The sequence below is a fragment of the Physeter macrocephalus genome, chromosome 21 (genome assembly GCF_002837175.3).
Source record: "Physeter macrocephalus isolate SW-GA chromosome 21, ASM283717v5, whole genome shotgun sequence".
Lineage (NCBI taxonomy): Eukaryota > Metazoa > Chordata > Mammalia > Artiodactyla > Physeteridae > Physeter > Physeter macrocephalus.
In genome coordinates, this window is record NC_041234.1 from 59,979,792 (window position 1) to 60,007,415 (window position 27,624).

Genomic DNA, 27,624 nt, shown 5'->3' on the forward strand with positions numbered 1-27,624 from the left:
GCCTCTGCATGTAGGTCACCTGAGGGCATCTGCTCTTCGCTCAGACTGGACGGGGTTAAAGGAGCAGCTGATTCGGGGGCTCTGGCTCACTCAGGCCGAGGGGAGGTAGGGCTATGGATGCGGATGCGGGATGAGCCTGCTGGTGGCAGAGGCCGGCGTGATTTTGCAACTGCCTGAGGCGTGCCGTGCATTCTCCCGGGGAAGTTGTCCCTGGATCCCAGGAACCTGGCAGTGGCGGGCTGCACAGGCTCCCGGGACGGGTGGTAGGGCAAGTGACCTGTGCTCACACACAGGCTTCTTGGTGGCTGCAGCAGCAGCCTTAGCGTCTCATGCCCGTCTCTGGTGTCCATGCTGATAGCCTCTGCTCATGCCCGTTTCTGGAGCTCCTTTAAGCAGCGCACTTAATCCCCTCTCCTTTCACACCAGGAAGCAAAGAGGGAAGAAAAAGTCTCTTGCCTCTTAGGCAGCTCAAGACTTCTCCCGGACTCCCTCCCTGCTAGCCGTGGTGCACTAACCCCTTCAGGCTGTGTTCACGCAGCCAACCCCAGTCCTCTCCTGGCATCCGACCAAAGCCCGAGCCTCAGCTCCCAGCCCCCACATGTCCTGGCGTGTGAGCAGACAAGCCTCTCAGGCTGGTGAGTGCCGTTTGGCACCGATCCTCAGTGCAGGAATCTCTCCGCTTTGCCCTCCGCACCCTGTTACTGCGCTCTCCTCCGTGGCTCTGAAACTTCCCCCTCTGCCACCCGCAGTCTCCGCCCGTGAAGGGGCTTCTAGTGTGTGGAAACGTTTCCTCCTTCACAGCTCCCTCCCACTGGTGCAGGTACCGTCCCTATTCTTTTGTCTCTCTTTATTCATTTTTTCTTTTGCCCTACCCTGGTACATGGGGAGTTTCTTGCCTTTTGGAAGGTCTGAGGTCTTCTGCCAGCATTCAGTGTGTGTTCTATAGGAGCAGTTCCACGTGTAGTTGTATTTCTGATGTATATGTAGGGAGGAAGGTGATCTCTGCGTCTTACTTTTCTGCCATGTTCTGTGTCTCTCCATTCTCTTTTTTAATGTTTTATTTTAAATTTCTTTTCTGGATGTGATTATCAGGTAGTTATGTTTTTAGAAAGGGTTTATGGGTTTTGTGTTCTCTGAGTTGCTGCATGTTTGCAAATGACTCACTCTCGTTTTTCAACCTGAAAGATAACTTAGCTTGTGTTAAGTTTTGGGGTCATATTTTCTTTCCCTTAGAGTTTGTAGATTTTTCTCCAGTGACTTCTGACATCAGGCATTGCTTCAGATAAACTTGAGGCCAGTGCAGTGTTACTTCCCCTCTCAAAGATCTGTAACTTCATCAGGATATGTATTGGTGTTTCTTGGTGAATCAATTTTTCTAGGACTATTTTGTGCCTTTTTGTTCTGCAAATTCAAGTCTCTCTTAACTTCAAGAAAGTTTTCTCATTTTTAAAAAATTTATTTTAAAATTTTTATCAGAGTCAGTTCCAAACGTGATGAGAAAAAAACAAAAACACTGCAAGGATTATAATGAAAATAGCAGTCCCCTGCCTCCACTTCACGCCACCAAGTCTTGTTCCATAAAGTCATTCACTCTCAAATCTTTTTTTTTTAACAAATTTATTGGCGTATAATTGCTTTACAATGGTGTGTTAGTTTCTGCTTTATAACAAAGTGTATCAGTTATACATATACATATGTTCCCATGTCTCTTCCCTCTTGTGCCTCCCTCCCTCCCACCCTCCCTATCCCACCCCTCTAGGTGTTCACAAAGCACCAAGCTGATCTCCCTGTGTTATGCAGCTGCTTTCCACTAGCAATCTATCTTACTTTTGTCAGTCTATTCAGTTATTTACTATCCTCAAGCCAGCCTGGGGACTGAGAAGTTTAGGTTTAGTTTCAGTTTTCCCTTTGATCAAACTTTTCCCTGGGTCACCATTTCAAAACCTTCCTCAGTCTCATTTTTGTATCACTGAAGAGTTTTTATTTTAGTTTTTTTCTGCCCAGAATCAGACGTTTTTGTGTGACCCCTTGCTGGTGACAGCTGGTCTTTGGCTAAGTTCCAGAGACACAAAAATCACACAAGCACTGTCCCTGCAGACATATTGCGCTCCTTATGAGGTCTTTTCAATCTCAAACTGTGGCTCTTCCAAGCCATGCACCTGCTTGCTTTGTGTTTTCTCACTAGAACGCTTCCTCTTGCACCTATCTTTCTAACCAGCACAATTTCACCATGGAAAATTTGGAATTACAGTGGCAACTTTGAGGAAATTTTAATAAAGGCAAAATCGTTAATTTGACAAGTACCTTACCACCAGCACCCCTCCCCCAATTCCAACTTACCAATGATCTGCTTTCTTTAATTGGTAAATGCAATCTTGACTCAAAAATGGCCTTTCTAAAAAGATTGTTTAGCTAAAGATAGTGGAAAGTGGGAGAAATTTAAAAAAAAACTCTCCCTAATCCACACCTTTAGACAGCATTCAGAATTACACCCTGATGTTGATATTTCCAATGTCCTTTCAACTTTACTGTTGATTATTTAAAACCTGAAGTCACAGTTGTGACATGTAAACAACAACAACAACAAAATGTTTGGCAAATCATGAACTGCAATATTTAGCTGAACATTTTGAAGAGATTTTTTGATACCAAAAATGAGGAAATACCTCATGAGAAATTTGTCTAGAAGATATAACTTTGTTTAATGTAGGAAATATTCCTCCTTTGTTTCTACATTTCAGGAATTAATAAGTGCTGGCTTTTTACTTGTTCAGCTTGCGAAAATTGTCAAAGGCCCATGTTATGTCAAATAAGCGTATGACATTTTCCTTTGTGTGTGCATATATCAAAGTCTCTTATCCTATATTTAAAGTTTCTTCTTTCTATTTACAGAGAGTAAATAACTAGCTATTTGCCTGAAGTTGGCTCCCTCTCATTTTTTGTTTCACTTTCTCTCTTTTTTCTTCTTTTGAGAAACTTCAAAGATTAACTGATCAAAAAATCATTTGGTTGTTATGTGCACACTCTAGGAATATCTAGATCAGATAAAAAGACTGGTAAATTTACCATGACATATTGTTTTATTTAATATCCTAATGTTAATTGTATTTTCAAGCTATAATTGAACATCTTCAATTATTACTTTTTGCACACTTACTTTTGTCTATGCTTAATTGCATATACTGTATATATAAATGTACATGATAAATTACTACAAATTGTTAAATGAATAATGTGCCATAGAATAGGCCTTGGAGAAATTCAAAGAGGTTATCATTAGCTGTCAGAGATAATCTCAATTAGGCAAAAAAAGAAATGGGAAAAATTAGGTTGCTCTGTATAAAGATAATATTTGCAGAGTTCCCTATGGTGTCTGTTCTCCCTTCCTGCAATGAATAATAAACCCAACTGTTCAACTACAGGAGTGTTCTGGTAGTCTTTAGTTGAAGGGCATTGGCAGTGCTTTGTGTCTATAATTTCACTGTGATAAGCCATTGTGTGGGATTTTTTTCATTCAATGTGCTGAATGAATTCCTTGATAATTTCCTCTCCATTTTTCTATCTGTTCTCTTTCTGGAGATTCTGTTGGTTAGATGTAAGATACCCTGGACTAATTGTCAAATGTTATTATCTTTTCTCCTTTATTTTCTATTCTTCATCTTCTTTTCTACTTTCTTAGAAACTCTATCTTTTCAGCCTTTACTTTATAATAAATTGTTTGATTACAGTTATGAAATGTGGAGTATGGATAAGACACAGTAATAATGTGGAATTACCTTGGAAAGACCCAGTGGGATACCTCAGAACTGCATAGAAAATAATTGAACACCAAACCTAATCAAGTCTATTTATCTAACTACCACTACAGAGTAAATAAGAGAAGTAAAGACAGACATTAAAGACACATGAGGAACAATCAGCTGAATCCAGAGTGTGGGAAATTCTACAGAACAAAGGACTCAATTTCTTCAAACAACAAATGGTATGGGAAAAGGAAAGGGTGATCTGTCATAGTTTTAAAGATATTTAAGAGACGTATCAACCAAAAGCAATGTGTGGATTTGGTTTAGATCTTTATTCAAACAAAATGATTTTAGAAAGAAAACATTCTTAAGACAATCTGTGACAATGGAATACAGACCAAGTGCTAGAAAACATTAAGGCATTATTTTTAATTTTGTTGGATATGATAATGGTATTATGGATATACTATCATCTATATATTTTGTATGTTTGAACATTTCCATAATAAGAACATCTTTTTAGAGACTGCAAGGAAAATGGAGCTGAAGTCAAAACCATCATGATGATTTTTCATTTTACTGTTCACCACTAACCTCTCAGCCAAAAGAGCCTTCCTGAGAAAGACTGGGACGAAGAAGAGAGAGGAAAAGATCAATTGTCATATCACAGCACTGAAAGGCTATGGAAAGCCTGTGACTTAAGTGGACTTGCAGTGAGCCCCACCTATCTTTAAAACATAGAAAATTAACTTTTTCAAGGTAAAGTAAAATAACAGACCTGGTGAGAGGGTCTCCTAAATAACAACACCCAAATTAAGTTGTAGACATTCCTGTGTCTCTCCCTGTTTTTTCATTTTATTATTCAGCAAAAAGATCATTCCCATTTAAACATGAGGAATCATTAGAAAAGGGCCTGCATTGGACATTCACATAGATGCTGCAAAATAAAAAGGAGTAAAAGAACATAAGCAAACACCAAAAGGAAAAAACAGTTGAAGAATTCAGAGAAATAGTTTTCTAGTTCCTCAAACAAACCATAGACAACGTTAACTTCTTTTAAGAAAGATTAATGAAATATTCTAGAAAGAGAAAGTAAAGTAAAAAAGCGGAGTTAAAATGGAAGCCGGCAGAGCTCAGAAACACTGACAACTTATTGTGAAAATCTACAAAAGGACTGAGGAAGCAGGTTGAGACTCCCAGATACCTCCCTCAGTCTAATCTCAATTACATGGAACCTAACAGTTGTGCTTCTTGGATTGTGATTTGTGACTGCAGGCATTTACTTATTTTATTGAAGCTAGAGGTTATTTTCCTTATTTTTCATTATTATGACTGATATTGGTGTGTTTTAAAGGAATGGGTAGAGTAAAATTGATTTTATCCCGCTGTCATATAAATAGATAAGGTAGGAAATGATTTTTTAAATCATCTGGTCCTGTAAACAGATAAGATACTATCTTTCCTTTTACAAATGAGGCAACTGGGACCCACAGAAGTTAGTGGCTTGCTCAAGTCACTTGGTTACACAAATCATTAAAATTGTCGTCCTTTATTAGGATGCAATGGTGTCTCATTTTTTGATGACTGCCAGAGCTGACTGTACTGCTTCTGCATGTAGCCCCCTCCCTCTGTCTGTAAAAGGTCTTGCCCACTGATTGTCAGTGAGGGGAGTCAGCCTTTAGACAGGCGCCCGCCCTCCCCCTCTCTACCCGGTTGCTGGCATCCAAATAAATTAAACTTTCCTTTCAACCAAAAAAAATGCAATGGCATTTTTAATTAGAAAATCAGATACTATACAACATTCTGAGGAAAACTTGGGTCAGAATCAAGAAACAGCTGAGGTATTGGCATCTGTGTATGACTAAAATATGATAAAAAGAACAACTGTTATCACCAACAAAAAAAGTCTGACATTCAAAATGAGCCAATTTATTATTGTTTTATTAATTTAGGCCCAATTAATTAATTTAGGCCCAATTAATGAGGTAGAGTAGCAGGGAAATCCTACAAAATATAGTCAAACTTCAATTATACATTCTGAGAACTTAAAAGATGCATCTCTTACTATCATGATTGATAACTGTAAGTGATGCTTTTTTAAGTAAAAGAAAAAATGTATTGGGCAGACTAAAGCTGGGTCTAAAAGACCTCAACTTACCCTAGAACTCAGGCATTCAGAGTTCAGATGCAGATACAATCCCAAACTAAGGCCACTGCTTGAATCTTGTTTTCATACATAATTTGTATGGAGTTAGAGAACACACTTACTCCTGTTCTTCAAAGGGAGACATGAGAGGAAACTGGAATTCACTGAAATTTTTAGAGGAAAATATCACTAAAGTGAATTAGAGTTAATTCTGAGCCATATCAGATCAAGTTTTCTGGGCATATGTAGAGATCTATGTTTCTGGGCATTATCTAGAGAGTTATGGGGACAGCTAAGATTATAAGAATGGGCAATATCATACATATTTCTTTCGTTTTTCTTTCTTTTGTGGTATGCGGACCTCTCACTGTTGTGGCCTCTCCCGTTGCAGAGCACAGGCTCCAGACGTGCAGGCTCAGCGACCATGGCTCACGGGCCTAGCCGCTCCACGGCATGTGGGATCTTCCCGAACTGGGGCACAGACCTGTGTCCCCTGCATTGGCAGGCAGACTCTCAACCACTGCGCCACCAGGGAAGCCCCCATATTTCTTTCTTGAATGAGACTTCCATGATCTTTCAGTAAATACTTTGAAATACCTATATAGTCCTAGAAGGTTTTGGTAGAAGAACCCTGTTGGGAACTTCAGATTTGGCATTGAAACACAATTAGTTGAATTGAGTCAGAGATATAAAGAATCATTACCAAATAGAAATATCAGTGGCTGACACCCTAGAGAGTCCTGCTGATATAAACTCTTAGGGAGACATCACTCTGATTGGTAGAATTGATTTTGCTGTTTCACTATCATCAAACAGATTTGCCAAGAGACTCTGGGTGGGATGGTTTCTGGAAGCTAGTCCTCAGAAAATAAAAAGAGTAGGCATCCTTGTTTTATCAGTTGAATGGGTCCTTGAATAAAGCTAGGAATAATAGAATTCAGTGCTTATCTAATATCCAACTACTGCACCATGTGAACCGAATGGAATACAAAATATACTATTTTGAACATAACCTGTATTCCTGGCAATGCTCTAACATGGCCCAGAAGACAGTTTTTGACCCAATATGAGAGTAGTATTCAACCAAGTTTGCTGTTAAGCTGAAGTAGGAACTTCTCCATGTTTGACTTTAGCCTGGTTGAATTGTTGTTCAATTAAGAAGACTAATAACCAAACTTGTAAAACTTGAACTCTCAGAGGCTAAAAGAAAATGTCAAATAAAAAATCCCAAGAGGAGGAGCTTCAATATGGCAGAAGAGTAAGACATGGAGATCACCTTCCTCCCCACAAATACATCAGAAATACATCTACATATGGAACAACTCATACAGAACACCTACTGAATGCTAGCAGAAGACATCAGATCTCCCAAAAGGTGAGAAATGCCCCATGTACCAGGGTAGGGCAGAAGAAAATAGAAAAAAACAGAGACAAAAGAATAGGGATGGGACCTGAACCAATGGGAGGGAGCTGTGAAGAAGGAAAGGTTTCCACACACTAGGAAGCCCCTTTGTGGGCAGAGACTGCAGGTGGTGGAGCGGGGAAGCTTCGGAGCCACGGAGGAGAGCGCAGCAACATGGGTGAGGAGGGCAAAGCAGAGAGATTCCTGCACAGCAGATCAGTGCCAACCAGCATTCATCAACCCGAGAGGCTTGTCTGCTCACCCACCAGGACAGGTGTGGGCTGGGAGCTGAGGCTTGGGCTTCGGAGGTCAGATCCCAGAGAGAGAACCAGGGTTGGCTGCATGAACACAGCCTGAAGGGGGCTAGTGCACCACAGCTAGCTGAGAGGGAGTCCAGGAAAAAGTCTGGACCTGCCGAAGAGGCAAGATAATTTTTCTTGCCTCTTTGTTTCCTTGTGCGCAAGGAGAGGGGATTAACAGCGCTGCTTAAAGGATCTCCAGAGATGGGAGAAATCCCCGGCTATCAGCGGGGACCACAGAGACAAGCATGGGATGATAAGGCTGCTGCTGCAGCCTCCAAGAAGCCTGTGGGCAAGCACAGATCACTATCCACACAGCCCCTCCTGGGAGGCTGTGCAGTCCGCCCCTGCCAGGGTCCTGTGATCCAGGGACAATTTCCCCGAGAGAACACATGGTGTGGGTCAGGCTGTTGCAACTTCATGCTGGCCTCTGCCACTGCAGGTTCACCCCGAACTCCATACCCCTCCCTCCCCCAAGGCTGAGGGAGCCAGAGCCCCCTAATCAGCTGCTCCTTTAACCCCGTCCTGTCTCAGCAGAGAACATACACCTTCAGGCGACCTATACACAGAGGCGGGGCCAAATCCCAAGCTGAAACACAGGAGCTGTGCGAATAAAGAAGAGAAAGGGAAATCTCTCCCAGCAGCCTCAGGAGCAGAGGATTAAACCACAATCAACTTAATGTACCCTGCATCTGTGGAATACCTGAATAGATAACGAATCATCCCAAATTGAGGAGGTGGATTTGGGAGCAACAATATATATATATATTTATTTCCCTTTTTCTTTTTTTGTGTGAGTGTGGATGTATATGCTTCTGAGTGTGCTCTGGTCTGTATAGCTTTGTTTTTACCATTTATCCTAGGGCTCTGTCTGTCCGTTTTTTGTTTGTTTGTTTGTTTTTTCTTTACTATAGTTTTTAGCATTTCTTATCATTGGTGGATGTATTTTTTTTTGGTTGTTATCTTCTTTCTTTCTTTCATTTTATTTTTTATTACTTTTAAAAAGATTTTATTAAATAATTAATTTTAATAAATTTATTTTGTTATATCTACTTCTTTCTTTCTTTTTTTCTGCCTTTTATTTTGAGCTGTGTGGATGACAGGCCCTTGGTGCTCAAGCCAGGCATCAGGGCTGTGCCTCTGAGATGGGAGAGCAAAGTTCAGGACATTGGTCCAGAAAACACCTCCCAGCCCCACGTAATATCAAATGATGAAAATCGCCCAGAGATCTCTATCTCAATGCCAAGACCCAGTTCTACTCAAAGACAAGCAAATTCCAGTGCTGGACATCCTATGCCAAACAACTAGCAAGACAGGAACACAACTCCACCCATTAGCAGAGAGGCTGCCTAAAATAATAATAAGGCAACAGACATCCCAGAAGACACCACCAGACATGGACCTGCCCACCAGAAAGACAAGATCCAGCCTCCTCCACCAAAAAACAGCCACTAGTCCACACCACCAGGAAGCCTACACAAACACTGAACCAACCGTAGCCACTGCAGGCAGACACCAAAAACAAAGGAAACTATGAACTTGCAGCCTACGAAAAGGAGACCCCAAACTCAGTAAGTTAAACAAAAAAAGGAGACAGAGAAACACACAGCAGATGAAGTAGCAAGGTAAAAACAAACCAGATCTAACAAATGAAGAGGAAATAGGCAGTCTACCTGAAAAACAATTCAGGACAATGATAACAAAGATGATAAAAAATCTTGGAAATAGAATGGAGAAAATACAAGAAACGTTTAAAAAGGACCTAGAAGAACTAAAGAGCAAACAAACAGTGATGAACAACACAATAAATGAAACTTAAAATTCTGTAGAAGAGATCAATAGCAGAATAACTGAGGCAGAAGAACAGATAAGTGATCTGGAAGTTAAAATAGTGGAAATAAATACTGCAGAGCAGAATAAAGAAAAAAACAAATGAAAAGAATTGAGGACAATCTCAGAGATCTCTGGGACAACATTAAATGCATGAACATTTGACATATACGGGTCCCAGAAGAAGAGAAAAAGAAAGCGACTGAGAAAATATTTGAAGAGATTATAGTTGGAAACTTCCCTAATATGGGAAAGGAAATAATCAAGACCAGGAAGTGCAGAGAGTCCCATACAGGATAAACCCAAGGAGAAACATGCCAAGACATATATTAATAAAACTATCAAAAATTAAATACAAAGAAAGTATATTAAAAGCAGCAAGAGAAAAGCAACAAATAACATACAAGGGAATCCCCATAATGTTAAGAGCTGATCATTCAGCAGAAACTCTCCAAGCCAGAAGGGAGTGGCAGGACATATTTAAAATGATGAAGGGGAAAAACCTAAAACAAAGATTACTCTACCCAGCAAGGATCTCATTCAGATTTGATGGAGAAATTAAAACATTCACAGACAAGCAAAAACTAAAAGAATTCAGCACCACCAAATCAGCTTGACAACAAATCCTAAGGGATCTTCTTTAGGCAGGAAACACAAGAGAAGGAAAAGATCTACAAAAACAAACACAAAACAATTAAGAAAATGATAATAGAAACATACATATCGATAATTACCTTATATGTAAATGGATTAAATGCTCCAACCAAAAGACATTGACTCTCTAAATGGATACTAATACAAGACCTATATATAAGAGACCCACTTCAGACCTAGGGACATATACAGACTGAAAGTGAGGGGATGAAAAAGATATTCCATGCAAATGGAATTCAAAAGAAAGCTGGAGTAGCAATTGTCATATCAGACAAAATAGAGTTTAAAAGAAAGACTATTACAAGAGACAAAGAAGGGCACTACAAAATGATCACGGGATCAATCCAAGGAAAAGATAAAACAATTGTAAATATTTATGTGCCCAACATAGGAGCAACTCAATAACTAAGGCAAATACTAACAGCCATAAAAGGAGAAATCGATAGTAAAACAATAAGAGTAGGGGACTTTAGCACCCCACGTTCACTAATGGACAGATCATCCAAAATGAAAATAAATAAGGACACACAAGCTTTAAATGATACATTAAAAAGATGGACTTAATTGATATTTATAGGACATTCCATCCAAAACAACAGAATACACATTCTTCTCAAGTGCTCATGGAATATTCTCCAGGATAGACCATATCTTGGGTCACAAATCAAGACTTGGTAAGTTTAAGAAAATTGAAATTGTATCATGTATCTTTTCTGACCACAATCATATGAGACTAGATATCAATTACAGGAAAAGATCTGTAAAAAATACAAACACATGGAGGCAAATCAATACATTACTTAATCAACAAGAGATCACAGAAGAAATCAAAGAGGAAATAAAAAAATACCTTGACACAGATGACAATGAAAACACGACAATCCAAAACCTATGGGATGCATTAAAAGCAGTTCCAAGATGGAAGTTTATAGCAATACAATCCTAACTTAATAAAGAAGAAACATCTCAAATAACCAACCTAACCTTACACATAAAGCAATTAGAGAAAGAAGAACAAATTTACCAAAAGTTAGCAGAAGGAAGGAAATCATAAAGACCAGGTCAGACATAAGTGAAAAAGAAATGAGGGAAAGGATAGCAAAGATCATTAAAACTAAAACCTGGTTCTTTGAGAACACAAACAAAACTAATAAACCATTAGCCAGAGTCATCAAGGAAAAAAGGGAGAAGACTCAAATCAATAGAATTAGAAATGAAAAAGGAGAAGTAACAACTGACCCTGCAGAAATACAAAGGATCAGGAGAGATTACTACAAGCAACTCTATGCCAATAAAATGGACAACCTGGAAGAAATGGACAAATTCTTACAAATGCACAACCTTCTGGCACTGAACCATGAAGAAATAGAAAATATAAACAGACCACTCACAAGGACTGAAATTGAAACTGTGATTAAAAATCTTCCAATAAACAAAAGCCCAGGACCAGATGGCTTCACAGATGAATTATATCAAACATTTAGAGAAGAGGTAACACCCATCCTTGTCAAACTATTCCAAAAAATTGCAAAGGAAGGAACACTCCCAAAGTCATTCCACTAGGCCACCATCACCCTGATATCAGAACCAGAATTCCAAAATATAGCAGAGGGAGGAACACTCTCAAACACATTCTACGAGGCCACCATCACCCTGATACCAAAACCAGACAAAGATGTCACAAAAATAGAAAATTACATGCCAATATCACTGAAGAACATAGATGCAAAAATCCGCAACAAAATACTGGCAACAGAATCCAACAGCACATTAAAAGGATCATACACCATGATCAAGAGGGGTTTATCCCAGGAATGCAAGGATTCCTCAATATCCTCAAATCAATCAATGTGATACACCATATTAAAAATTCAATGGGAAAAACCATATGATCAGCTCAATAGATGCAGAGAAACTTTTCAACAAAATTCAACACCCATTTATGATAAAAACCATCTGGAAAGAAGGCAGAGGGAACTTACCTCAACGTAATAAAGGCAATATAAGACAACCCCACAACCAACATTATCCTCAATGGTGAAAAACAGAAACCATTTACTCTAAGATCCGGAACAAGACACGGTTGCCCATTCTCACCACTATTATTCAACATAGTTTTGGAAGTTTTAGCCACAGCAATCAGAGAAGAAAAAGATATAAAAACAATCCAAATCAGAAGAGAAGAAGCAAAGTTGTCACTGTTTGCTGATGACATGATACTATACAGAGAGAATCCTAAAGATGCTACATGAAAACTACTAGAGCTAATCAATGAATTTGGTAAAGTAGCAGGATACAAAATTAATGCACAGAAAACTCTTGCATTACTATACAATAAAGATAAAAAAATCTGAAAGTGAAATTAAGAAAACACTCCTGTTTATCATGGCAACAAAAAGAATAAAATATCTAGAAATAAACTTACCAAAGGAGACAAAATACCTGTTTGCAGAAAATTATCAGACACTGATGAAAGAAATTAAAGATGTTACAAATAGGTGGAGAGTTATACCATGTTCTTGGATTGGAAGAATCATCACTGTGAAAATAACTATACTACCCAAAGCAATCAACAGATTCAATGCACTCCCCACCAAACTACCACTGGCCTTTTTTCACGGAACTAGAAGAAAAAATTTCACAATTTGTATGGAAACACAAAGGACTCCGAATAGCCACAGCAATCTTGAGAAAGAAAAATGGAGCTGAAAGAATCATTCTACCTGATTTCAGACTAAACTTCAAAGCTACAGTCACCAAGCTAGTATGGTACTGGCATAAAAACAGAAATATAGATCAATGAAACAGGAGAGAAAGACCAGAGATAAACCCACACACATATGGTCACCTTATCTTTGATAATGGAGGCAAGAATATACTGTGGAGAAAATACAGCTCCTTCAGTAAAGGGTGCTGGGAAAACTGGACAGCTACATGTAAAAGAAGGAAATTAGAACACTCCCTAACACCATACACAAAAATAAACTGAAAACGGATTAAAGACCTAAATATAAGGCCAGACACTATAAAACTCTTAGAGGCAAACATAGGCAGAACACTCTCTGACATAAATCACAGCAAGATCCTTTTTAACCCACCTCCTAGTTAAATAGAAATAAAAACAAAAATAAACAAATGGGACCTAATGAAACTTAAAAGCTTTTGCACAGCAACAGAAACCATAAACAAGATAAAAAGACAACCTTCAGAATGGGAGAAAATATTTGCAAAATAAGCAACTGACAAAGGATTAACCTCCAAAATTTACAGGCAGCACATGCAACTCAATACCAAAAAAAACCAAACAACCCAATCCTAAAATGGGCAGAAGACCTAAATAGACATTTCTCCAAAGAAGATATACAGATTTCCAACATAAACATGAAAGAATGCTCAACATCATTAATCATTAGAGAAATGCAAATCAAAACTACAATGTGAGGGGTTTCCCTGGTGGCGCAGTGGTTGAGAGTCTGCCTGCCAATGCAGGGGACACGAGTTCGTGCCCCAGTCCAGGAAGCTCTTACATGTCGCGGAGCGGCTGGGCCCGTGAGCCATGGCCACTGAGCCTGTGTGTCCGGAGCCTGTGCTCTGCAATGGGAGAGACCACAACAGTGACAGGCCCGTGTACAGCAAATAAATAAATAAATAATTAAATATATAAAAATAACTACAGTGAGATACCGTGTCACACCAGTCAGAATTGCCAAATTCAAAAAATCTACAAATAATAAATGCTGGAGAAGGTGTGGAGAAAAGGGAACCCTCTTGCACTGTTGGTGGGAATGTAAATTGATACAACCCCTATGGAGAAAATTATGCACTTCCTTTAAAAACTACAAATCCCCAGTCCAGGAAGCTCTTACATGTCGCGGAGCGGCTGGGCCCGTGAGCCATGGCCACTGAGCCTGTGTGTCCGGAGCCTGTGCTCTGCAATGGGAGAGACCACAACAGTGACAGGCCCGTGTACAGCAAATAAATAAATAAATAATTAAATATATAAAAATAACTACAGTGAGATACCGTGTCACACCAGTCAGAATTGCCAAATTCAAAAAATCTACAAATAATAAATGCTGGAGAAGGTGTGGAGAAAAGGGAACCCTCTTGCACTGTTGGTGGGAATGTAAATTGATACAACCCCTATGGAGAAAATTATGCACTTCCTTTAAAAACTACAAATAGAACTACCATACGACCCAGCATTCCCACTACTTGGCATATACTCTGAGAAAACTATAATACAAAAAGAGTCATGTAACACAATGTTCATTGCAGCTCTATTTACAATAGCCAGGACATGGAAGCAACCTAAGTGTCCATCAACAGACGAGTGCATAAAGAAGTTGTGGCACATATATACAATGGAATATTACTCTGTCATAAAAAGAAATGAAATTGAGTTATTTGTAGTGAGGTGGATGAACCTAGAGTCTATCATACAGAGTGAAGTAAGTCAGAAAGAGAAAAACAAATACCGTATGCTAACACACATATATATATATGGAATCTAAAAAACAAAACAAGAAAAATGATCATGAAGAACCTAGGGGCAAGACGGGAGTAAAGATTCAGAGCTATTAAAGAATGGCTTGAGGACACGGGGAGGGGGAAGGGTAAGCTGGGACAAAGTGAGAGAGTGGCATGGGCATATATACACTATGAAATGTAAAATAGATAGCTAGTGGGAAGCAGCCACATAGCACAGGGAGATCAGCTCGGTGATTTGTGACCACCTAGAGGGGTGGGATAGGGAGGGTGGGAGTGAGGGAGATGCAAGAGGAAAGAGATATGGTGATATACGTACATGTATAACTGATTCACTTTGTTATAAAGCCAAAATTAACACACCCTTGTAAAGCAATTATTCTCCAATAGAGATGTTAAAAAAAGATATATGGTAAAATGCAATGAATTATATTTAAATATGAAAAAAAATCCCAAGAAATACTTTCTCAAACAGTATGTCCCAAAGGAAATTCAGTACCTTGATAGGTTGCTTGTAAGAACTCTGTGTCTCTCACACCATGAGCATTATTAACTCTAATGAGCTGCAAACAGTCAAACTTTAGGAGATTTTCAATTATTTCTAAGGAAAACGAAGTATAGAATAGGAAAATGAGCTGAAGAGCAATTGGTGGTATTCCTAAATAAAGAGGAAGAAATGCCTCAGTACAATGCCAAGGCACACACTACGGTTTGTAATGTCCCTCAAATAGTGGACAAAAAGTTCTCGAACTTCTTGACATCCAGAGATCTCTATCTATTTTCATGTTCACTAGAGCTCTTGTCAATCAGTAACTAAGGTTAGCTAAAGCTTCAACTTTCTGATGTCATTGACGTCTTTGACTAAAAGTTATAAAACATCTTACATTTTTACTACACAAACGTTTGAATTCTTTAAGAGTTGGGTTGTTTGTACTCTCAATGTAATCGAAGAACTGTGGTTATTATCAGTATTTCTTTTTTTAGAAACATTTTTATTGGAGTATAATTGCTTTACAATGGTGTGGTAGTTTCTGCTTTATAACAATGTGAATCAGTTATACATATACATATATCCCTATATCTCTTCCCTCTTGCATCTCCCTCCCTCCCACCCTCCATATCCCACCATTCTAGCTGGTCACAAAACACTGAGCTGATCTCCCTGAGCTATGTGGCTGCTTCCCACTAGCTATCTATTTTATATTTGGTATTGTATAAATGTCCATATATACACTACCACTCTCTCACTTTGTCTCATCTTACCCTTCTCCCTCCCCGTGTCCACAAGTCCATTCTCTAGTAGGTTTGTGTCTTTATTCCCATCTTGTCCTTAGTTTCTTCATGTCCATTTTATTTTACTTTCTTTTTAGATTCCATATATATGTGTTAGAATACGGTATTTGTTTTTCTCTTTCTGACTTCTTTGATTCTGTATGACAGACTCTAGGTCCATCCACCTCACTACAAATAACTCAATTTCATTTCTTTTTATGGCTGAGTAATACTCCATTGCATACATGTGCCACACCTTCTTTATCCATTCATCTGTCAATGGACACTTAGGTTGCTTCCAAGTCCTGGCTACTGTAAGTAGAAATGCAGTGAACATTGTGGTTCATGACTCTTTGAATTATGGTTTTCTAAGGATATATGCCCGTAGTGGGATTGCTGGGTCATATGCTAGTTCTATCTTTAGTTTTTTAAGGAATCTCCATATTGTTCTCCACAGTGCCTGTATCAATTTACATTCACACCAACAGTGTATGAGGGTTCCCTTTTCTCCACACCCTCTCCAGCATTTACTGTTTATAGCTTTTTTGGTGAAGACCATTCTGACCGTGTGAGATGATATTGCATCATAGTTTTGACTTGCATTCCTCTAATGATTAATGATGTTGGGCATTCTTTCATGAGTTTGTTGGCAATATGTATATCTTCTTTGGAGAAATGTCTATTTTGGTCTTCTGCCCATTTTTGGATTGGGTTTTTGTTTTTTTGATATTGAGCTGCATGAGCTGCTTGTAAATTTTGGAGATTAATCGTTTGTCAGTTGGTTCAATTGCAAAGATTTTCTCCCATTCTGAGGGTTGTCTTTTCGTCTTGTTCATGGTTTCCTTTGCTGTGCAAAAGCTTTTAAGTTTCATTAGGTCCCATTTGTTGATTTTTGTTTTTATTGCCATTTATCTAGGAGCATTTTCAAAAAGGATCTTGCTGTAATTTATCTCATAGAGTGTTCTGCCTATGTTTTCCTCTAAGAGTTTTATAGTGTATGGCCTTACATTTAAGTATGCAATCCATTTTGAGTTTATTATTGTGTATGGTGTTAGGGAGTGTCCTAATTTCATTCTTTTAAATGTAGTTGTCCAGTTTTACCAGCACCACTATTGAATAGGCTGTCTTTTTTCCATTGTATATTCTTGCCTCCTTTATCAAAGGTAAGGTACCATAGGTGCGTGGGTTTATCTCTGGGCTTTCCATCCTGTTCCATTGACCTATATTTCTGTTTTTGTGCCAGTACCATACTGTCTTCATGACTGTAGCTTTGTAGTATAGTCTGAAATCAGGGAGCCTGTTTCCTACAGCTCCATTTTTCTTTCTCAAGATTGCTTTGACTATTCGGGGTCTTTTGTGTTTCCATACAAATTGTGAAGTATTTTATTCTAGTTCTGTGAAAAATGACAGTGGTAGTTTCATAGGGATTTCAAGGAAACTGTAGATTGCTATGGGTAGTATAGTCATTTTCACAATATTGATTCTTACAATCCAAGAACATGGTATATCTCTCCATCTGTTTGTATCATCTTTAATTTCTTTTATCCATGTCTTATAATTTTCCACATACAGGGCTCTTGTCTCCTTAGGTAGGTTTATTATTAGGTATTTTATTCTATTTTTTGCAATGGTAAATAGGAGTATTTTCTTAATTTCACTTTCAGATTTTTCATCATTACTGTATGGGAATGCAAGAAATTTCTGTGCCTTGATTTTGTATCCTGTTACATTGCGAAATTCATTGACTATCTCAAGTAGTTTTCTCGTAGCATCTTTAGGAATCTCTATGTATAGTATCATGTCATCTGCAAAAAGTGACAGCTTTACTTCTTCTTTTTTCATTTGGATTCCTTTTACTTCTTTTTCTTCTCTGACTGCTGTGGCTAAAGTTTCCACAATTATGTTGAATAATAATGGTGAGAGTGGGCAACCTTGTGTTGTTTCTGATCTTAGTGGAAATGGTTTCAATTTTTCAAAATTGAGGACGATGTTGGCTGTGGGTTTGTCTTATATGGCCTTTATTATGTTGAGGAAAGTTCCCTCTAGGCCTACTTTCTTCAGGGTTTTTATCATAAATAGGTGTTGAATTTTGCTGAAAGCTTTCTCTGCATCTATTGAGATGATCATAAGGTTTTTCTCCTTCAATTTGTTAATATGGTGTGTCATGTTGATTGATTTGCGTATGTTGAAGAATCCTTGCATTCCTGGGATAAACCACACTTGATCATAGCGTATGATCCTCTTAATGTGCTGTTGGATTCTGTTTACTAGTATTTTGTTCAGGATTTTTGCATGTATGTTCATCAGTGATATTGTCCTGTAGTTTTCTTTCTCTGTGACCTCTTTGTCTGGTTTTGGTATCAGAGTGATGGTGGACTTGTACAATGAGTTTGTGAGTGTTTCTCCCTCTACTATATTTTGGAAGAGTATGAGAAGATTGGTGTTAGCTCTTTTCTAAATGTTTGAAAGAATTGGCCTGTGAAGCCATCTGATCCTGCACTTTTTTCCGTTGGAAGATTTATAAATACAGTTTCAATTTCAGTGCTTGTGATTGGTCTGTTCATATTTTCTCTTTCTTCCTGGTTCAGTCTCAGAATTTGTGCATTTCTAAGAATTTGCCAATTTCTTCCAGGTTGTCCATTTTATTGGCATACAGTTGCTTAGAGTTATCACTCATGATCTTTTGTATTTCTGCAGTGTCAGTTGTTACTTCTTTTTCATTTCTAATTCTATTGATTTGAGCCTTCTCCGTTTTTTTCTTGATGAGTATGGTTAATGGTTTATCAATTTTGTTTTTTTTCTCAAAGAACCAGCTTTTAGTTTTCTTGATCTTTGCTATCGTTTCCTTCATTTCTTTTTCATTTGTTTCTGATCTGATCGTTAAGATTTCTTTCCTTCTGCTAAATTTGTGGGTTTTTTGTTCTTCTTTCTCTAATTGCTTTACGTGTAAAGTTAGGTTGTTTATTTGAGATGTTTCTTGTTACTTAAGGTAGGATTGTATTGCTATAAAGTTCCCTCTTAGAACTGCTTTTGTGGAATCCCATAGGTTTTGGGTCGTTGTGTTTTCATTGTCATTTGTTTCTATGTTTTTTTTTTTTAAATTTCCTCTTTGATTTCTTGTTTAATAAGTAGTTTATTGTTTAGACTCCATGTGTTTGTATTTTTTACAGATTGTTTCCTCTGATTGTTATCTAGTCTCAGAGTGTTGTGGTCAGAAAAGTTACTTGATAAGATTTCAATTTTCTTAAATTTACCAAGTGTTGATTTGTGACCCAAGATATGATCTATCCTGGAGAATGTTCCAGGATAGCACTTGAGATAAAAGTTTATTCTGTTGTTTTTGGATGGAATGTCCTATAAATATCAATTAAGTCCATTGTGTTTAATGTTTAATTTAAAGCTTGTGTTTCCTTATTTATCTCCATTTTGGATGATCTGTCCTATGGTGAAAGTAGGGTGTTAAAATCCACTACTATTATTGTGTTACTGTCGATTTATCCTTTTATGGTTGTTAGTATTTGCCTTAGGTAGTGAGGTGCTCCTACGTTGGGTGCATAAATATTGACAATTGTTATATTTTCTTCTTGGATTGAGCCCTTGATCATTATGTAGTGTCCTTCATTGCCTCGTGTAATAGTCTTTGTTTTAAAGTCTATTTTGTCTGATATGCGAATTGCTAGTCCAGCTTACTTATGATGTCCATTTGCATGGAAATCAATCTTTTTCCATCTTTTTGCATCCCCTCACTTTCAGTCTCTATGTGTCCCTAGCTCTGAAGTGGATCTCTTCTAGACAGCATATATATGGGTCTTCTTTTTGTATCCATTGAGATAGTCTATGTCTTTTGGTTGGAGCATTTAATCCATTTACATTTAAGGTTAATATCGATATGTATATTCCTATTACCATTTTCTTAATTGTTTTGGTTTTGTTATTGTAGGTCTTCTCCTTCTCTTGTGTTGCCTGCCTAGAGAAGTTCCTTTAACATTTGTTGTAAAGCTGGTTTGTTTGTGCTGAATTCTCTTAGCTTTTGCTTGTCTGTAATTTTTTTCAATTTCTCTTTCAATTCTGAATGAGATCCTTGCTGGGTAGAGTAATCTTGTTTTCAGGTTTTTCCCTTTCATCAATTTAAATATATCCTGCCACTCCCTTCTGGCTTGCAGAGTTTCTGCTGAAAGATCAGCTGTTAACCTTATGGGGATTCCCTTGTATGTTATTTGTTGTTTTTTCCTTGCTGCTTTTAATATTTTTTCTTTGTATTTAATTTTGATAGTTTGATTAATTTTTGTGTTGGTATGTTTCTCCTTGGTTTTATCCTGTATGGGACTCTCTGTGCTTCCTTGACTTCATTAACTCTTTCCTTTCCCATATTACTGAAGTTTTCAACTATAATCTCTTCAAATATTTTCTCAGTCCATTTATTTCTCTCTTTTCCTTCTGGCAACCCTGTAATTCGTATGTTGGTGCATTTAATATTGTCCCAGACGCCTCTGAGACTGTCCTCAATTCTTTTAATTATTTTTTCTTTATTCTGGTCTGCAGTAGTTATTTCCACCATTTTTTCTTCTTCCAGGTCACTTATCTGTTCTTCTGCCTCAGTTATTTTGCTATTGATCCCTTCTAGAGAATTTTCAGTTTCATTTACTGTGTTGTTCTTGATTGTTTCTTTTCTCTTTAGTTCTTTTAGGTCCTTGTTAAACGTTTCTTGTATTTTCTCCATTCTATTGCCAAGATTTTGGATCATCTTTATTATCATTATTCTGAATTATTTTTCATGTAGACTTCCTATTTCCTCTTCATTTGTTAGGTCTGTTGTGTCTTTCCCTTGCTCCTTCATCTGCTGTGTGTTTTTCTGTCTTTTCATTTTGATTAACTTACTGTGTTTGGGTTCTCCTTTTCACAGGTTGCAGGTTCGTAGTTCCCATTGTTTTTGGTGTTTGCCCACAGTGGCTAAGGTTGGTTCAGTGGGTTGTGTAAGCTTCCTGGTGGAGTGGACTAGTGTCTTTTTTTTTGGTGGAGGAGGCTGGATCTTGTCTTTCTGTTGGGCAATTCCCATCTGGTGGTGTGTTTTGGGGTGTCTGTGACCTTAGTGTGATTTTAGGCAGCCTCTCTGCTATTGGATGGGGTTGTGTTTCTGTCTTTCTATTTGTTTGGCATACGGTGTCCAGTACTGTGGCTTGCTGGTCGTTGAGTGGAGCTGGGTCTTGTCATTGAGATGGAGATCTCTGGGAGATTTTCACCATTTGATATTACATGGAGCTGGGAGGTCTCTTGTGGATCAATGTCCTGAACTTTGCTCTCCCACCTCAGAGGCACAGCCCTGATGCCTGGTTGGAGCACCAAGAGCCTGTCATCCACACGGCTCAGAATAAAATGAGAAACAAAGATAGAAAGAAAGAAAAAATAAAATGAAATAAAATTATAAAGTTATTAAAATGAAAAAATAATTCTTAAAAAAAATTTTAAGTAACTGAATAAAAAAGAAAGAAGAGAACAACCAAACAAAAAAACGAATGCACTACTGATAACATGCGCTGTAAACTATCATTAAAAAAAACAAAACAAAAACAAAAAACACGGACAGAACCCTAGGACAAATGGTAATAGCAAATCTATACAGACAAAATGACACACAGAAGCATATGCATACACACTCACAGAAAGAGAAACAGGGAATAAATATATATATCTTTGCTCCCAAACTTAACCTCCTCAATTTGGGATGATTCATTGTCTATTCAGGTATTCCACAGATGAAGGGTACATCAGTTGACTGTGGAAATTTAATCCACTGCTCCTGAGGCTGCTGTAGGAGATTTCCCTTTCTCTTCTTTGTTCTCACAGCTCCTGGGATTCAACTTTGGATTTGGCCCTGCCTCTGCATGTAGGTCGCCTGAGGGCGACAGTTCTTTGCTCAGACAGGACGGGGTTAAAGGCTGTGTCTCACTCAGGCAGAGGGGGAGGGACGGGTACGGAGTTCGGGGTGAACCTGCGGTGGCAGAGGCCAGCATGGCGTTGCAATAGCCTGAGGTGCACTGTGTGTTCTCCTGGGGAACTTGTCCCTGGATCACAGGACCGTGGCAGTGGTGGGCTGCACAGACTTCCCGGAGGGGAATTGTGGATAGTGACCTGTGCTTGAACACAGGCTTCTTGGTGCCTGCAGAAGCAGTTAGCGTCTCATGCCCGTGTCTGGGGTCCATGCTGATAGCTGCAGCTCACGCCCATCTCTGGAGCTCCTTTAAGCAGCACTGTTAATCCCCTCTCCTCACGCACCAGGAAACAAGTGACAAGAAAATGTCTCTTGCCTCTTCAGCAGTTCCATGCTTTTTCCCGGACTCCCTCCCAGCTAGCCGTGGCACACTAGCCGCCTTCGGGCTGTGTTCATGCAGCCAACCCCAGTCCTCTCCCTAGGTTCCAACCCCCGAAACCGGAGCCTCAGCTCCCATCTCATACCCGTCCCTGTGGGTGAGCAGACAAGCTTCTCGGGATGGTGAGTGCTAGTCGGCACTGATCCTCTGTGCTGGAATCTCTCTGCTTTTCCCTCTGCACCCCTGTTGCTGTGCTGTCCTCTGTGGCTCCGAACATTCCCCCCTCTGCCACCTGCAGTCTCCACCCTTGAAGGGGCTTCCTAGTGTGTGGAAACCTTTCCTCCTTCACAGCTCCCTCCCACTGGTGCAGGACCTGTCCTTATTCTTTTGACTCTTTTTTTTTCTTTTTTCTTTTGCCCTACCCTGGTACGTGGGGAGTTTCTTTCCTTTTGGGAGATTTGAGGTCTTCTGCCAGCATTCAGTAGGTGTTCTGTAAGAGCTGTTCCACATGTAGATGTATTTCTGATGTATTTGTGGGGAGGAAGGTGATTTCCACGTCTTACTCTTCCACCATCTTGAAGCTCCTCTTAGCACTTGATCAGTATTCCTTTTTTCTGTAAGATCTATAGAAATTCACTCCAAACATACTCCACATATGATGTATACTTAATATGAATTATGTGCTTACTGTTTGCAGTGCAGTATGCTAAGTGCATGAGTGGGACTAAAAATTTGGATAAAATAGATTCTCTATCCTATCGTCTGAGAGGAGATATAAGACATGTACCTTTAGATTCTACTAAAAGGTAGAAATTGAGGTGTAGATGAAAGGCTTGGATCAATAGGGAGAGAATCACAATTTGTTGATCACCTTCTGTGTAGCAGGCAGTTTTTCCATACACTTTTTATTTGATTATCATATTATAAGTCTATAACTTAGCTATTATTATATCCACTTTACTGTTGAGGAAACTGTGGTTGAAAGAGTTTAAGTTGCTCAATGCCACCTGGCTAGTAAGGTTCAGAGCTGGGCGTCACAACAGATTGCAAGCTCCCATGCCCAACGTAAATCATTAGTCTTGACCTTTAGATGTCTGTTTTTTTTTTAACCTTCATTTGATAACCCACTACCCTGGCAGTCTCTTCTTTTACCTCTCTCCACCCTGCATACTCCACTCTGCCTCTCTAGTAGAATCAGTTTTCAATAGGAGGCAGCATGCTTGGTGAGGTGTGGAATGACATAGAATGTAATTATAATCTTACTTCTACCTCTATCTATTGTTATGGGCTTGGCTTCAGAGAGATCATAGTAGACATCATGTTAAAGTGGCATTTGCTCATGACCTTAAATAATTATTAAGAATCAAAAGTACAAAGATGGTGAGAAGAATTTTAGGGGTAGGGAATGCATTGCAGAAATATAATCTATATGTTTTGGTGACTGATTTACTTTACAGTGGAGGAGGGAAAGAAGAAAGGGAGGTGAAATAACCTGTCTTCAAGAGTGTAGGTGAAAAGAATGTGTGAAACCAGTAATAGAAATAGGGAACATGTGAAGGTAACAGGTCTGAGATGAGAGAAAGAAGATAAGGATAGTGTTTTCCAACATTTTGAGTTATAAGCACCAGTAACAAATTAAGGTAGAAATGTCTAAGGAGCAGATGGAAATCAGATTACCTTAATAAGAAAAAGTAACAAACTCATGTGTCACCTGTTGAAGGTAATCTCATATCTTAATCTGAAAGGAACTTAAAAGATGATATACAATTTCACTCACTGTTGGAAACCAGTAATGGGGATATCTGATCTTTGGGACTCTCAAAACACAAGCCTACTCCATATAGTTGTTTTGATCTTGAACAATTTTTTACCCCTCCCCATTCTACACTTCAGTGGGTGCTGGTTGTTTACTCAACCAATTGTATTTTTATGCTTATATTAGTGATGCATATAGAAAATTAGCCAGCTCCAGACTCCTGGGTATAACTATCACAGTTTTCATAGAAAAAATAAATATAGATGGTTTCAAAAGTTAGAGTTTCCACCTTGTTGTTAGATTTGATTGGGATAATGTTGGGCAGTGGAAATCTTTGGCTTCAGGGTTGCTTTTCACGCTATGAGATCTATATTCTACATTCTGTAGGCCTGTAAGCATGTATGCATTCATTCATAAAACATGTATTATACACTCTAATGTGTGCTGGGGATATAAATATAAATACAGTATGTGTGTATGAAACTTTGATGGTAATATCTTCTGAAGGAAAACAGTAGTAATTATTGATGTACTATTCCCATGTATTTACCCCACGTATTTATTCCCATTTAGACTTGGAAATTGGGATGATACACAGCAAGAAGACAAATTGAAATGGATCTATTTGCTTTTGGGAAAATGAGAAAGGTTCTGTTCCAAGGTGAAGAAGTAAGACTAAATTCAACATTAAGGAGTGAAGATTGTGGAAGCAGGGGACCCAAATAAAAATATGGGTCCTCAAAGTCAGAACAAACTTCATGAGTGCCTAAAGGGGGCATTTTGAGATATTCCAGCAAGGGCTTTCTCTCCTTCACCTGCTCCTGTTGCTTAAACATCTCTTTTGGGGTCAGAACCTTCCATTCACTATTGAGCAACTTAACTTTGAATGCTGATGTTCCTGTAAGGCAAGGCATGGTAACTGACATATGCTATGGAAAGGAGTATTTGTTAGGAAGGTCAGTAGGTGTCTGAATGGGGAAAGACATCTTGTACCATGGTGGGGTACAAGGCAATAGAGAGGATAGAGTGGAAGAAGCAGAGGCAAACATTGCTGATTACTTCATTTTTTAGCATGAAGATCAAGAGTCTCTTGGAGGTTACTAACAAATTGAGTAGTTGGCAAGTCTGAGATCTGGCCCTGGGAAAAGCAGCTTATTTAATCCAAATTCAGAAGTTATTGATTTGATCCCAAATATTTTATGTATCTGTATCAGATCTGATACCAATATAGAATTTATCGATCACTTTACAGCTTCTTGTGTCCTCTACTCAGGGCACACTCTTTTTTACCCCAGTAGTGAAGGAAACCAAATCAGAATCAGAAAGTTGCTTATTGATATAGAGTTACTGAGGGTAAAAGAGGTCATAAAGTGGTGTTAAAGGATATTTCACTTTGTTAGAAATAATAAACTTGTTATTGCACCCTAGAGTACAGTTTTCAAGTGGCCATAAGTCTGGCCAAGACGGTAACTCTACTGAAGGACAGGACACGAGACATACTGAGAGTTATTTCCCCAGGTTTACGTTTCCTGGGATGCTAAATTCACAGTTCAGTTTTTTTACTCACTTTTACTTTTCTCCGATAAACCACCAACCTTGTTGTAGCTACTAACTCCTACTTTGCAATAGTCCTGTTTTGGAATGATGTCCTTAGTGGCTTCTGATAAGGTCTCTACGAAATCATTTGCTATATCAGATAATATGACACCAGTCAAATATCTTCAGTCTAGATCTGAAGAAGAGGTAAATCTGGAGAGGTCTCAGCAATTAGTGAAGTGCTCTAGAAGATGACAATCACTTACAAATTGACTTGGAGGAAGCAGGAATATGAGAAAATAGAGTGGGTTTCCTTTCCTTGACCTCTTATTTATCTCATTTTCCCTCAAAGGTCCATTTTTAAGAGGGAACTACAAATAATTGCTATTGTATCACTTTACCATATAGTGATTAAAGAAATGTAGACTTTTAAAGAGCTTTCTAGCTCCTTAAAAACCTTACTTTGATCCCTCTAATTTTATGTGCTTGTTCTCTCTCTCTTACTATATCTTCCAAAAAGAGAAAGCAGAGGCACATGTACGAATATTCCTGTCCTTAGATACAATACCTCTCCCTTCCCTACATGATCTCCACTCTTCCAGTCCACCCCCAAATTCTACCACGACTCCTATGACCTCACTAATCCCAGAGCTGGAGAAAATTATCCTGAACTACAGACTCAGGCTTAGCCCAAGCTCTGGCATCGATCCTGTTCCTAACGGGGGAGAATTTGTGGAGCTCTAAATCTGTAGGTAACACATTAGTTTAGCATCAAATCTGTCTTTCTACGCTTATTGTCTATCTCGGTAGAAAATGTCATGGCTCTTGTCCTACACTGTCTTCCATTAACTAAGAGCTTCTCTTGGTATCCTCTCTGAAATTTTGGACTAAGATTTTTTGCCTTGTTATCCCCTTGAGTCAAGTTCTGGCCTGATATCCTACATCAGATACTCTCTACTGACCCCAAGTGATACCAATTTATTTGCATATACTGTCTCCTTTTAAAATAATCACTAATTGCTAAGACCTCTCCAGGTTTGCCTCTTCTTGAGGTTTGAGCTGTCTTGATGTCAAATGATCTAACTGCATAAATTTTTAAAATTATTTCAAGGATGGGTATTTTATAAGTAAGACAGTGTCTAGCAATGTACTCTAAGATATTTCAGAAGAAAGACAGTTTGCTAGCTCACCATTGCCGAGTCCTTCCATTTGTGTAAGTTTCCCTCAATTGGATATTAGAAGATATTAAGTTCTTTTTGTTAAATGTAATAATAGCATAGTAGCTATATATTTAAAAAAAAACACAAAGCCTTTATCAGTAAAAGCTGCATACTGAAGTGTTATGAGATAAATGACATGATGTCTTAGAATTGCTTTAGAATGCTCTGGGGGAAAAAAGTTAAATGTGGGCATGTGTGGGAGGGGGAATATATGAAATAAGATTAGCAAAATGTCAAAAACTGTTGTAACTGGGTAATGGATACATTGGCGTTAACTATACTATTCTATTTTTGTATATATATGAAATTTTTCATTAAACTATTAAACAAATGGATGGTTATATACATACATATGTACATATATATGTATATATATAAAAGTTCAAAATTTAAAATCCTTGTGGCATGGTTGAGAGAGCATGGGCTTCGGTATTATCTAGACCTGGATCCCAATCTGGACTTCACAATGATAAATTATGTGATCTAGTAAATTGCTTAATCTCTTTAAACCTTGGTCTAGTCCACTAGTCTAGTAAAATGGGAATGCTAATACTTATCTAGTAGGATTGTTTTATGGGTAAAATAGGGTCTAGCACATAGTATCTATCTATCATCTATCTATCTATCTATCTATCATCCATCCATCATCACTGAAAGTCCTATAGAATTGCCTGGCCATCCAAAAATATATGAAACGTATGATTAATACATGGTTAAACCAGCTTTTCTCATATTCTGTCTCACAAAAATGTCTTCACATTTAAATTGTTTGATTAAACATTAGTCTGATTTTTTGTGGTATTATTCTTGCATTGGTTTCCTAGTCCCATAAAAAAACAGCTTCTATCATTTTGTATATGGGCATTGATGCCAAGAAAGGTAAAGGAACTTTCCTAAGTTCATGCAGATAATAAATGGCAGAGCTATGAATATTATGTATTTAGACATATTATTTATATCTTATATATTT

The 27,624-nt window shown here is 38.3% G+C and overlaps 1 long non-coding RNA gene across 4 annotated transcripts; it reads left to right on the forward strand.

Annotated features, from left to right (window-relative positions):
* Positions 1 to 680: 680 nt before the first annotated feature.
* On the forward strand, positions 681 to 8,449 carry LOC114484722 (uncharacterized). Of its 4 annotated transcripts, none has more exons than XR_008616353.1 (5): positions 681 to 820; positions 3,869 to 3,982; positions 4,267 to 4,502; positions 7,087 to 7,565; positions 8,128 to 8,449. It is a non-coding gene; the product is annotated as an uncharacterized lncRNA (long non-coding RNA). The 4 variants fall into 4 exon arrangements; XR_008616354.1 differs by having other exon boundaries at positions 7,087 to 7,469; positions 8,125 to 8,449; XR_008616352.1 differs by having other exon boundaries at positions 7,087 to 7,264; positions 8,125 to 8,449.
* The last annotated feature ends 19,175 nt before the right edge of the window (positions 8,450 to 27,624 follow it).